General features: G+C 44.5%; 1 long non-coding RNA gene across 1 annotated transcript in view; it reads left to right on the top strand.

Annotated features, from left to right (window-relative positions):
- Window positions 1-10,206, top strand: part of LOC146858940 (uncharacterized) — a 263,950-nt gene extending 253,744 nt beyond the window's left edge. The window contains exon 5 of the long non-coding RNA XR_014979711.1: window positions 9,703-10,206. This is a non-coding gene — a long non-coding RNA (uncharacterized LOC146858940). The remainder of the gene's footprint in view (window positions 1-9,702) is intronic.
- Window positions 10,207-13,242: the final 3,036 nt, after the last annotated feature.

Here is a 13,242-nt window from a genome sequence, read left to right as displayed (position 1 = left end):
ATTATTAGTTCTGCTGGCTTCTTGAGTTTATTTCCCACTATTCTTTGGCCCACTCAGCATTTCTCACTTTGCGCCACCCGCTGCCCGCCTCCCCAGTGCCCCTCCCAAGACGTACGCAACGCCCCTAGAGCGCCAAAAGCAAGCCCATCTGTGCCTGTCCACACCTGAACCACGCCTAGTGTTTGGAACCCTGGTCCTCCGGATCCCCACAGGTACTCCGTTGCAGATCTCTGAGTTCTGGACCCTGGACATAGTAACAATTGCTGCCACGCATCTCCTCCCTCCATAGCAGGACCATTCACCTCCCATCACTGTCTCTTCACCTGCAACCTAGGACCACTTGCCCTCACAGAAACCCATGCCACTAACACCCCACTGACCTACGCCACCCAGAACCAGTCCTATGCCTCGTGATCAATGACATATCACTGTGCAAACACGCCACAGAAGTCTGGGACACTATCTCCACCCTCTCTCCCAACATAACCTTTATCACAAAGACCTGGTTCAACCCCTTCTCTGCCCCCGACATCGCCACCAGGACACCCCTTGGCTACAAGATGACTCACCGGGACCGCACCAACAAACACAGAGGTGGTATCGGCATAATCCACAAAGAATCCGCTGCACCACCACCGAAGACAACACCACACAGATCACGGAGCACCTGATTTTCCAACTCCACACTGACGACAAAACAATCATCAAAGGCACCCTTGCCTACAGACCCTCATGACCACGCACCAGCAATTGCAAGGCCATTGCAGACTTCATCGCCCCACTCCAATCCACGTTGGCCTGGGAGAGCTCAACTTCTACCTGGACTACCCCACAGACACGAACTCCTCCAGCCTCCTTGAACAAATGGACAACATTGGCCTCACCTAGTTGGTCACAGACTCCACACATAGCAGGTCACACACTGGACTATCTTCACGTCCAGCAACCAAGTCAAATACAACCATACCACAGAACTCACCTGGACCGACCACTCCATCATCCACTTCACCGTCACAGGATCACTTCACACCACCCCCAACACTCTAAGCACCTACTTCTGCAGCTGGAGCAAAGTGTCACAGACCCAATGGACAGACGCCCTCAATGCTACCAAGCCCGATGCCGCTACCAAACTGGAATAGGGAGTAGATAACTTCAACACATGGATCACCAACGCCGCCGACCGAGTTGACCCCAGCAAACCAGCCAAAACCTGCAGATCTACCATACAAGCAAGCTGGTACACACCGGAAATCAGCACAATAAAACACAGCTGCAAACAACTGGAGAGAAGATGGTGCACCAGTAGAGACGACACAGACCGATCCACCTTCCAGTCAGGCCTCAACAACTACCACCTACCACTCAAAAACCACGAAAAAGGATGCACTTGCAGACCGCACCGAAGTCCTGCATGAGTCTTTACCAGCGCCGCAACTGAGCTACACAGCAAAATTACATCTTCAGCAGGCAGTGCTAAAACTCGCTCTTAAGATTTGTTACGCAAGATTGGTTTTGCTTCAATTCTGCCAATTACATCAATCGTAGAAATCTCTAGAAAGCATAATGGGGTGCAGATTGTGCGATTATAGAAGGGAATCCTTAGTCCACATATTACTTTGCTGCCCAGCTTTAGCAGATGCCAGTCGAACACTACTGAGACCTATCTTTTTACAGCATGGAACCCGCTTGGCCAAAGAGGCTGTCTCCTTTCTATCCTGCCCTAAAACAGTGACTGAAATGGCAAAATTTGGGAAATTTAAAATGCTGGTCCGTGATTTTTTACATAATGTGAATACTAAACAGTCTTAGCAGTGAAAGTGACCAGCCTTTAGGGCAGTATACCCAGAGTTAGAGATCCCTTTCACAAACGCACTTGAACTTCATAAGCCATATACTGAGCGGGTCTCAAACCAATGTATTGTAAATCGCACATATACTCTGTGATCTAGCTAGGCACTTTACAGTCACGGCTTCTGAATTTGCGCATTAAAATCCATAATCTGCTTGAGAGTTAACCGTGCCTAACCTGATCCTGCCCTGCCCTGCCTTGCCCTGCCAACGGTGGTGTTTACCCTCCAACAATTCATTTTATGGTATAAATGTGCATTTACGGGATGGTATTTGTCTACAATGGCATGAATCTGTTGCACTTTAGAAACCATTTTGTACTGTATTGTCAAGAAATTTATACTCATTGACATGCCTTTATCGTTTAAAAAAAAAAGAGGGAGCTTTTTGTCTTTTATAGTAAGATACTCCGTTTGATTCATGCACAATATTTTTATATATGCTGATAGTTATATTTGCTTTTTGGCTAGGAAAAGTCCCTTGAAAGCATCTTCTTCCCCCATTATTGTGCACCTATTCTATTTTATATTATCAGTTTTATCTATTTTGTAATAGTTTTAAGTAATCATGCAATACATTTTGAAATTTAATTGCATCAAGACTAGCATCAACCACACTAAGGAATTCTTCACCATCATCAGAGAGTTCTGCTGCCCAACAGCCCCCGAGAACACAATTCCTCCCTCATAAGAACTCTTTGACGCCCTAGCGAATCACATCCATAACAAAATATCCACCATCTACAGGAACTTCGCAGCTCTAGCCCACTGACCTCCTCAGCCTCCTTACTCCAACAGAAGCCTTTACTAACCAACATCTCACCACATGGGAACATCTCACCACACCAGACACCACAGCCATTATGAGCACCCATCAACTTCTGCCCCACCTCATCTTCATCCTAGGACGCATAAAGATCAGTCACCACCTAACCACCACCCTCAACTCATCGATCACTACAACCACTCTTTCCCGACACATGGAAACACACAGCGGGGAGACTGCTCCTTAAGAAACCCTCTGTAGACCCCAGCGAACTCCAAATCTACCACCCCATCTCGCTGCTCCCGTTTCCCGCAAGAGTCCTGGAGAAGGCCATCAACCGTAAGCTCGCCGAACACCTGGAGAAAAGCAACCTGCTAGACTGTCTCCAAATCTGGTTTTCGAGGCAACCACAGCACTAAGCACTGATCACCGTCACGGATGACATCTACACCCTACTCAACAGAGAAGAACCGGCGGCCCTGATCCTTCTTGACCTCTCAACAGCCTTCAACTCCTTTTCCCACCACACACTCATCAAGAGACTGCATCAAATTGGAATAAATTGAGATGCACTTAGATGGACTGCATCATTCCTCACGGGACCCATGCAGAAAATCCTCCTCCCTCCTTCACCTCACAACCCACGAGCACCATCTGCAGCGTCCCTCAAGGATCATCCCTCAGCACTACCTCTTGAACACCTACATGATGCCTCTAGCCGTCATCGTCAGAATGCACAATCTCAACATCATATCCTACGCCTACGACACCCACCTCATCCTCTCACACTCAGCAGACCCCACCATCACCAAGACCAACTTCCACAACTGCATGAAGAACGTCAGAGCCTGGAGGAAGGACAACTGTCTGAAGATCAACACGGAAAAGACTGAAGAGCTGATCTTTGGCAACCGTGCCACCCTCTGGAATGACACCTGGTGGCCCCCGGAACTCGAACCTAACCCACACCAAAAGACCACGCCTGCAACCATGACATCATCCTGGACAGCAAACTCACCATGAAATGACAGATCAACACAGTCTCCTCTGCATGCTTCCACACTCTCCACATGTTTCGAAGAATCTTCAAATGCCCCCCCACAATCAGAGGAAAAACAGTCAAATAAGCCCTAATCACCTGCCACTGGACTATGGCAACACACTCTATGCAGGAACCACCACTGTACTCATGAGAAGTCTCCAGACGATACAGAAATCATCAGCCAGATTGATCCTCAACCTATCCAAACTAACTCACATGACCCAACACATGAGGAACCTTCACTGGCTCCCCGTCCAGAAAAGATGGCAATTCAAACTACTGACACATGCCTACAAAGTACTATGTTGCTCAGATATGAATTTACCTTAAAAAATTAAACAACAAGAGGCGTTTGGCAAAACAGGTACAAGTTGGTTTCATTAAACACAGCTGCTGGGAGAGCATCAACAAAGTCATGCCTGAAGACAGTCTCATTGTACAGAAGTTTTGGACAGTAATATATACAGTTCTTGAGGAACAATAAAACAATGTAACATTCTTGTAAAGCATGTAGATCCGTGCATAGTCCGGAACCATAAATACAAGCATCAGTTAAGAGGGACACAGGTGGCTCTCAACCACATAGTAAGCTAGTGAGGGCCAGTGTGTACGTGTCCAGAAGTCCAGCATGAAGAGCGTGTGATCACTGAGTATGGTATGCATGTTTGTTCTGATTGGCTGAGTGTTCTTAACTACATCTTTGGCCAAACTTGTTTTATTGGGGCGAATCTCCTCGGGCGTGTTTATGGTGTAACTGATTATTTGTGGGATCAATCAGGGTTTTCCCTGTTTGGGCTTTTGTCTTTGGGCGAAGTGTAACCCCACCAGTGACCTATCAATTGGTAGGCTTAGATTTGAGTCACAGGGTCTGTCTGGCCACGTATCTCTGGTTCGGGGTGGATGGGAAGGTCATCTCGGGTGAATTTGACAGCAATGATAAAAGTCCGTTATTACGCGTATATATAGCCCGCGGTTATTGATATCATAATTACCGACAATGTCATTATTATGCATATATTTGTCATAGCATACATCAACATCGTTTTTACTGGTTTTGACATTGCTGTGTGTGCAAACATCATGGCATACATTGGCATCGCATTCACAGATATTAACACTCCCCCTTCTAGTTGAATTTTCAACAACATAATTCTTCTCATATATCTTGACAGTCACATTATTCGAGGCTGTGTGTGTTTTTGTAGTGTCTGCTATTCTTTCTCTAACTAGTTGCATACTACCTAATTTGAGGACTGTGTTTTTACAGCAAGAAATCCCTAATTTGTAGGAAACCACACAAAAGTAGTACAAAAATGAAAACTGGAAGCAATGACATGAACAATTTGGACATCCATTGGGGGAGCCAGGAAAAAATATTATGAAACCTGCCCTGCTTAGGGACCTCAAATCTGGGTAACCGGGTATGAGTCTCGGCAATGGCGCTCAACATCCTGTGATTCTGGGAAAATCACTTAATTTCCCAGTGCCTAACAAAAATGAATGTGTCCTTGTGCACCATAACTAGTGCTCATGTATAGCACTCTGATCCCTGATACCTTCGGGTCAAGGTTGCAGAAAGAAAAAAAGGGAGAGTTCTGTTTTTGAGATAGTTTCCAGGAATAAACATACAACAGGAAGCACCAATCTTGGCACATACCCCACCCTCCATTACACTTTTCAAGTCCAACATATACCGATGTTGCATCACCATGAGGCGTATGGCTCTTAGTCCTTTCTTGGTAGCCTTTAGGCCGAGCTGAGTGTCATCGATCATCTTCAGCATTTGTCACCTGATTATCCCTAACTAGCGGGCGTCCGCCTTCCTTTGCAAGGTGAAGAAGGGTATGGACCACCTGTGTTTACTTGAGTTCCAGAAAACAGTCTAAATCCATTCAGAATGTTCTTGTACTGAGGCCAGCCAAAATAATCAGCAGTTCTTCTTCAAACCTGATGCAACCGATTTGTTTTCTTCTGTAGCAGGGATGAGTTGGGTGTAGGCAAGCTTGCCACACTGCCAGTGCATATCTATCAACGTGAAGTTGCCCCATTGCAGGTCTGGTCTATACAGTATTGCTTCACAGTTCTCATTTGAAGCAGTATGGTCCCTTTGCCTCTGGAACACAACGAATACAGTGTAAGTATCTGTACAATTTGGGGATGCCTCTTCCCTTCCAGCCATTTGTACGTATTACTCTCGGTATCCCAGATTTCCTGGCATGGGGTGTCTGTGCTGGCATTTGACCCCCCCTCCCATGGAACTCATTTCCCATAGCATCGTCAACGTGAATGGCCCTGCGCTGGAATTCCTTATCAGGGGTCCATTTGTCATTAAAAAAGGCAGCCCCAATTATGTCAAGGGCCCCCATGGGACAACAGACAGAGGCGGGAGCGGACGTATTTGTGCACTGATGTGGTGGTCTTGCTACCTCCATTCACCTCTTTTCTATGACGTCTCAAGGCCAGAAAGTGTCCTCCCCTATAGTGCCCCTTATGCGCATCCTGTCTAGCTCGGTTTAAATGTTGCTAGGTTCAGTACAAAAGGTACAGTGCTATGGAGTTGGTCTCATACCGGGTGCTGCCCTATTGGGTTGTATCTTGGCCCATATCCTACATAGGTGCAGGTGGACAAGACATTTTGTTTTCTCAGGGACTATCTCTTGGGATAAGTAAAGCCTGTCTGCACCTACAGCGTGGGGTATCAGCAAACATGTGTGATATGACCTGTTCGTGGTTTGAGTGCCCACGCCGGTCTTGTGCTGATATCATGTGTTGTGTTGGATTGCACTGTGTAGTGCATGAGGAATGCTAGTGTTTGGTTCAGCATAAGTGTAAGTGAGGTGGGAGAGGTGTCTGCACAAGCATTGCATGAATATCTAGGTAAGTTGCATGAAACTAGGCAGATTTCTGTCACAGGAGCACCCCTGCTAAACAGAGAGTGTACAAGAATACATAAATATATGGGATAAGAAACACAAGACAAAACGAAGTGTTAGTGCAGCTGAAGTAGTAGGTGATATTTTTGGTGCCATCATTCCATCTGTAGGTGTGATCTTGAATGATCTGACGATTAGGAAATTGGCTACAATAGTGGACAAATTAGCCACTAGCACTCCAAATTCTCTACTGCTACTAAGTAAGGAAATGGTATCAATTAGAATGGTTCTTCAGAATAGACCTGCGTTAGATCTCTCACTTGCAAAGAAGGTGAAATCTGTTGGATGCTTAAAGTCCAGCAAAGCTGTCCTTACATACCTGAGGAGAGTCAGGATCTGGATAAGTATATCTGGAATATATCTGGGTTGACGAAGGATTTGGAAGGCTTAAAAGCAACAGGAGTTTGGGAAGCTATCGGAAATGGATTGTCTGCTGTGGGAAAGTGGTTTGGAAATTTGGGAAGTGGAATAATGGGTGCAATCTTGAAGCCCATTTTGATAATTGTTCTTTGTGTGATATCCCTGTTTTTGATCTTCAAGGGATATAGGGCTAGATGTATGTACCTTTTTTTAGCTCGCAGAATCAGCCCGCTTGCGAATGGAAAAAAGGCTATTCAAATGTATCAAACTCAAATTGCAATTCGGCAACCTATTACCGAATTGCAATTTGGGTTTACAATTCGGTATTAGGAAGGTGCGTGTTTAGGGCATCCCTTTCTAATACTGACTCGCATCGGTATGTATGAATGTTTTGTGACCGTAAATGCGGTCGCAAAACATTCGCATTTTACCAACTACTTTAAGTAGGTGGTAACCCACTCGCAAATGGGAAGGGGTTCCCATAGGACCCCTTCCCCTTTGTGAATGTTTGTAAAAGGATTTTTTTTATGAGCAGGCAGTGGTCCCATGGACCCACTGCCTGCACTTAAAAAATTAAAAGAAAACTTTTCATTTTTTTTTTTATATGAAACCCGTTTTCCTTTAAGGAAAACAGGCAGCATTAAAAAAAAAATGATTGCTTTATTTAAAGGCAATCACAGACATGGTGGTCTGCTGACTCCAGCTGGCCACCATCCCCATCCCCGGGATTTTAGGGATTCCTAGGGGGTCGGAAATTGCGACCTACCTCATCAATATTCATGAGGTAGGTCATTTGCTACTGCCTAGGATTCGTAGAAAGTGTTCAACACACTTTCATACATGCCGTTTTGCGATTTCCTAATTGCGAATCCTTGTAATTTGCAATTAGGAAATCGCAAAATGGTATCTTCACACATCTGGCCCATAGATATGCTGAAATTAGAGAGGGGGTGAAAAGAAAAAGAGCAGATGTAGAGTTAGAGGAGAGTCAGAACAGATGCAATAAGGCGATAAAACGTCTGGAGGACTCAAGACAAAAAATGATAAAGGCCACAAGGTTTTAGATGATCGTCTGATAAGATTAGATTGTTATCTTTGATGGCTCGATACGGCATCAGAGGGAGGACTGGAGCAGCACACAATTGGCTCTTCCCTCATTATTATTGATTAGGCCACAAATGTATATTATGGCCTTAGGTAGTCATAAGATATAATGTGACATGCAAGAGAAAAGTGCACTGAAAACCATATACGAAGTGCACGTGCTATGTAATCATGACATTTGTACATGTGTGTGTTCACTAATATATTGTAAAAACAACAATTGATGGACAGAATGCAGAACAATGTCATACATTCACCCCAGTACAGAGATCTGGGCCTAAATCCATCGTTTTTTTGCTCACCATGCCATTCCAGTTTGAACCCAGCCATATGCAAATCAGTCTTGACCCTGTGCCCCATGGGAACAGTCCAGCCCGAACTGCCAAGCCAGGTCCTCCCTGGACTGGAAACAAGCATCCTAGGACCGGTTTCGGGCTTTCAGCCCTCGTCAGCCAGGATAGCTTGATTCCAGTGGCATGGAGAGCAAGGGACTCACGTCTGAGCATACCCTTCCCACTCGGGGTGACAAATGCAAAAACAACAATTGATGGACAGAATGCAGAACAATGTCATACATTCACCCCAGTACAGAGATCTGGGCCTAAATCCATCGTTTTTTTGCTCACCATGCCATTCCAGTTTGAACCCAGCCATATGCAAATCAGTCTTGACCCTGTGCCCCATGGGAACAGTCCAGCCCGAACTGCCAAGCCAGGTCCTCCCTGGACTTGAAACAAGCATCCTAGGACCGGTTTTGGGCTTTCAGCCCTCGTCAGCCAGGATAGCTTGATTCCAGACGCATGGAGAGCAAGGGACTCACGTCTGAGCATACCCTTCCCACTCGGGGTGACAAATGCAAAAACAACAATTGATGGACAGAATGCAGAACAATGTCATACATTCACCCCAGTACAGAGATCTGGGCCTAAATCCATCGTTTTTTTGCTCACCATACCATTCCAGTTTGAACCCAGCCATATGCAAATCAGTCTTGACCCTGTGCCCCATGGGAACAGTCCAGCCCGAACTGCCAAGCCAGGTCCTCCCTGGACTGGAAACAAGCATCCTAGGACCGGTTTCGGGCTTTCAGCCCTCGTCAGCCAGGATAGCTTGATTCCAGTGGCATGGAGAGCAAGGGACTCACGTCTGAGCATACCCTTCCCACTCGGGGTGACAAATGCAAAAACAACAATTGATGGACAGAATGCAGAACAATGTCATACATTCACCCCTGTACAGAGATCTGGGCCTAAATCCATCGTTTTTTTGCTCACCATGCCATTCCAGTTTGAACCCAGCCATATGCAAATCAGTCTTGACCCTGTGCCCCATGGGAACAGTCCAGCCCGAACTGCCAAGCCAGGTCCTCACACATGCACTAATATATTGTATCCAGTAATAACAAGTTATAATCTATATGCATTATGAGAATGTGTTTTGCTTTGCTATATGATGGAATATGTATTCATGAGAGATGCATTTTTTTAATAACGTGACGGTTTGTGCATTAGCATTTATTCAGTTATAACATGTTTTGAAGTTCTGCATTAATTAACTTGATCAAAGGCCTTAAGCACTTGGGTTTCGCACTGTTTAACCTTCAATGTGCAAGTTGTTCTTCGATGTAATGTTTTCTCCCCTCTACAGATGCTTGGTACAATATCCTAATGATTGGAAAGAAGGCTCCTTTGTGTGGAACTGATAAGGCAGCGAGAAGGGAGTCATGGGTGAAAGAAAATACGAACAGAGGAGAGGCCTACTGTCAGTGTGGAATGAAGGCATAAATTCAAGACCATCTAGAGATATGTGGCTCAAACGAGAAAGAGTTATCGATTTGTTTTCGAAAAATACATGTAAGAAGAAGGAATTATGACTGCGTCTTGCTAAAGAATGTATTGTGTGAAGGTGATCTCTAATTGGGTACTTGACAATGATTTAGTGGGGTCTTTGAGAGGCAATGCTTGTAGCTTTGAACACACTACGCTGAGGCTTCTTTAGGATAGGAGAGGTTTAGACCTCTGTGCCTTACGTTTCTCGTTGTATGGCTTTATGCAATACGCAACACCTTATTCTGGAAACTTCTACTGAAGTTTCATGCTGACACCTTTCTCTTTATTATTTGCATCTAATCAAAGTCTAGGTTAGCATTATATAGTGTAGTTTAATTGAAGATTTAGAAATCTTCAAGCATTATACACAGGAAGATCAGACTTTCCAATCTTCTCATTCTGCTGTGTTCTTGCTGTTTTTGTCCTTCGCTACTGAGGTTCTCATTGGTTACTTACTATTGATATCAGTGGCAGCTGGTGGAACTTAAAAGGGGTAGGGATCCTCCTGTATGCTTTCAACATAAATGAATGAATGAATGAATGAATGAGGAGTATTTATAAAGCGCACAGAGTATCCTGGGGCATTGTGGGAGCATTTCACTTTAGTAAATCAGTTTTTATCACAATACTGAGAGACATTTTTTTAAAATGCCAATAAATGCTTCTCAATATAATGATATTAACTGATATACTAATGTGAAACGCTCCTGCAGGTTAAAAGCATAAAAGATACTAGGGCACTTTTAAATTTGTAAGTTCAGGTTGCACACACCCTAAACTCACATATTTAAAAGTACCCTAGTTTCTTGTACGCTTTAACCTGCAGGAGCGTTTCACTTTGGTACTTAGGTTATAATACAATATTCAGGCTTTTGTTATAACTGTTAATAAATGCCTCTCAATATAGTGATATACTGATGTACTTAAGCGAAACGCTCCGGCACGTTAAAAGCATACAACTGACAAGGGCACTGTTAAATATGTGAGTTCAGGATGCACACACCCTAAACTCACATATTTAAAACTGCTCACTTGTATGCTTTTAACATGCAGGAGAGTTTCACTTTAGTACATCAGTTTATAACACCATATTGCAAGGCATTTACTAACAGTTTCAGGAAATGCCTCTCAATATAGGGATTTAACCTGATGCACTGAAGTAAAACGCCCCACATGACTAAAAAGCACACATTGAGAACACTTTTAAATAGATGAGATCCGGATGTGTGCTCTGCTGTGGCTGCCTGCGGTTTGTTTTTGCTTAAAAAACAGTAAAATCCGAACCTCAGGCTGGCAGGCATGATTAAAGGTCTCCATCACCCTGTCCCACTTACCTGGCAAAATCCTGCTCCGTGACAGGCACAGCGGACCGCAACAGGGTGTGCTGCTGCTCCAGTCCAGGATTGGAGGCTTGCCAGTGCCATGTGTGCCCTCTCGACCGACCTCCGATGCAAACGCATGCATGTGGCTCGAGGTCACAGAGTTTTGTGACACTGTGACCTCGAGTCAGATGCCTGCATCCTTCCACAAGCTGCAAGCAACACCCTTTCCTAACACGTCACGGGTGACGAGTTGGAGAAGGGTTTTGCTTGCAACCTGTGAAAGTTATTGACAGGCAGTGCTTGTAATATGACGATGCTGCCATCATGAATGGAAGGTCTCTTTGAACCCCCAAATACTGCAGTCCCGGACTAGCACTAGGCCACCTGTTAGCCTACAAAGGGATTTGAAAAAAATAAAAAATGCTGAGGAACACATGCTCATTAGAGCATTTGTCCCACTCAAAAGTGCCTGGTTGCCTGACTCGCATCTAGAGGCAGCCAGGCACATAAGAGGCACCCTACGGGCTTAAAGCCCTCATTTAATTTTTTTATTTTTATTTCGATGGTAATTGCTCTTTGTAATTACCATCCACATAACGTAAAAAGCGTTGTGTGAGGCTCCCGGGTGCCTTCTAGAGGCAGCTGCTGCTGATTGAGAATTAACTTTGTTCCTAGAGCCGGAAGTCAATTGATAATTTTGTATTATTATGCAATGTTCTTGAGATTGATTTATATTACAATGACTTTAAATTTGTAATAAATACATGTTTAACCTAATTCCCTGACTTCGAGCTTTACTGGTACACCAAATAGGTGCACTGTATTTTGAATCTGAATTGAAATCTAACTCCTTTATTCCTCAAGCTCCCTAAAAAGATCAGAACCGGAGGGGACAAAAAGGCCCACAATCCCCTACGCAGGAACACTACCATGACACTTGCCACGTGTTGTTTGAAAAAGTTGAAACCGGTCATTCTTTTACCGTCACACGCACAGAATATTTTACTGGATTGCCTAATATGACACTGTTGAATTGGAGAAAATTACGTTTTTTGAGGGAAAACAGCTGCTGCTCCTTAAGTCATTACACCCATGCACCTGGGTATTCCTCATTGGTCTGAGACTAAATGTAAGGGTGACTATTCGCACTTGGGACTGGGGGTGAGTGGAACTCGCAGAGTTTTACTCCACGGAATTCTACAGGGTTACTTAAAAACTCCATGTAATTCCACAGAGTTCCGCCATGGACAGAATATATTCTGCTTGCGCTGCAATTTAGCGCGGGTAGAGCAAGCAGCACTGACAAATCCGAGCGAACAGCACCATGTATTGCGCAAGAGAGCATGAACATTCTAGTTGATTTTCATACTGCTGGAGTAGAAAATCGACTTGAGTGGCAGCAAATCTACTCGAGAGGCATCCCTCTGACAGCAACCACTTGCATTAGAAAATCTCACTTGGGGATTTCAAATTTCGCTTGCGTTTTCTGGTTTCTGCGATTCGGCAATTGGTGATATTTGGCCTGAACTCCTCGTTAAAGAGTAATGCAGAGTGACTAAAATTCCACCAATTCCATGGGCGATACAAAGCATTCTGCCTACCCCTATGTGGGACCATCACCTTTGATGGATGTGTGGTCAGAGCACTAGTGATCGGTCTTGATCTCTAATGCAGAACAATGTTCTCAGCCCTCCCTTAAATTGTAGAGCCTTGTTTAAGCACACATTTTATATGTTTGACCCATAACAGCTAGTGTTATTGCATATCTTATTGGTTTGCAGAACTCTACCCTCTTCAGACCATCAGGAGATCATTGAAACACCACACTCTTTTTGTGTAAATGTATGCCATTTGTGTGTTGACTGAAATAAAGTCAGTTTTCATGCAGATGGATTGTGACTGTCAGGCATATATATGGCAGTGTGGCCAGGGCATTACAATATTTTACTTTGCCATGGTACATTGAAATGTCAATATGTATACAGGGCACTGGGGTGTTCTGCACAGTACGGTGCCATAATATTGTCTGACATAAA

Source organism: Triturus cristatus, chromosome 3_2, assembly GCF_964204655.1.
Source record: "Triturus cristatus chromosome 3_2, aTriCri1.1, whole genome shotgun sequence".
Lineage (NCBI taxonomy): Eukaryota > Metazoa > Chordata > Amphibia > Caudata > Salamandridae > Triturus > Triturus cristatus.
This window is presented reverse-complemented; position numbering and strand designations above follow the sequence as displayed.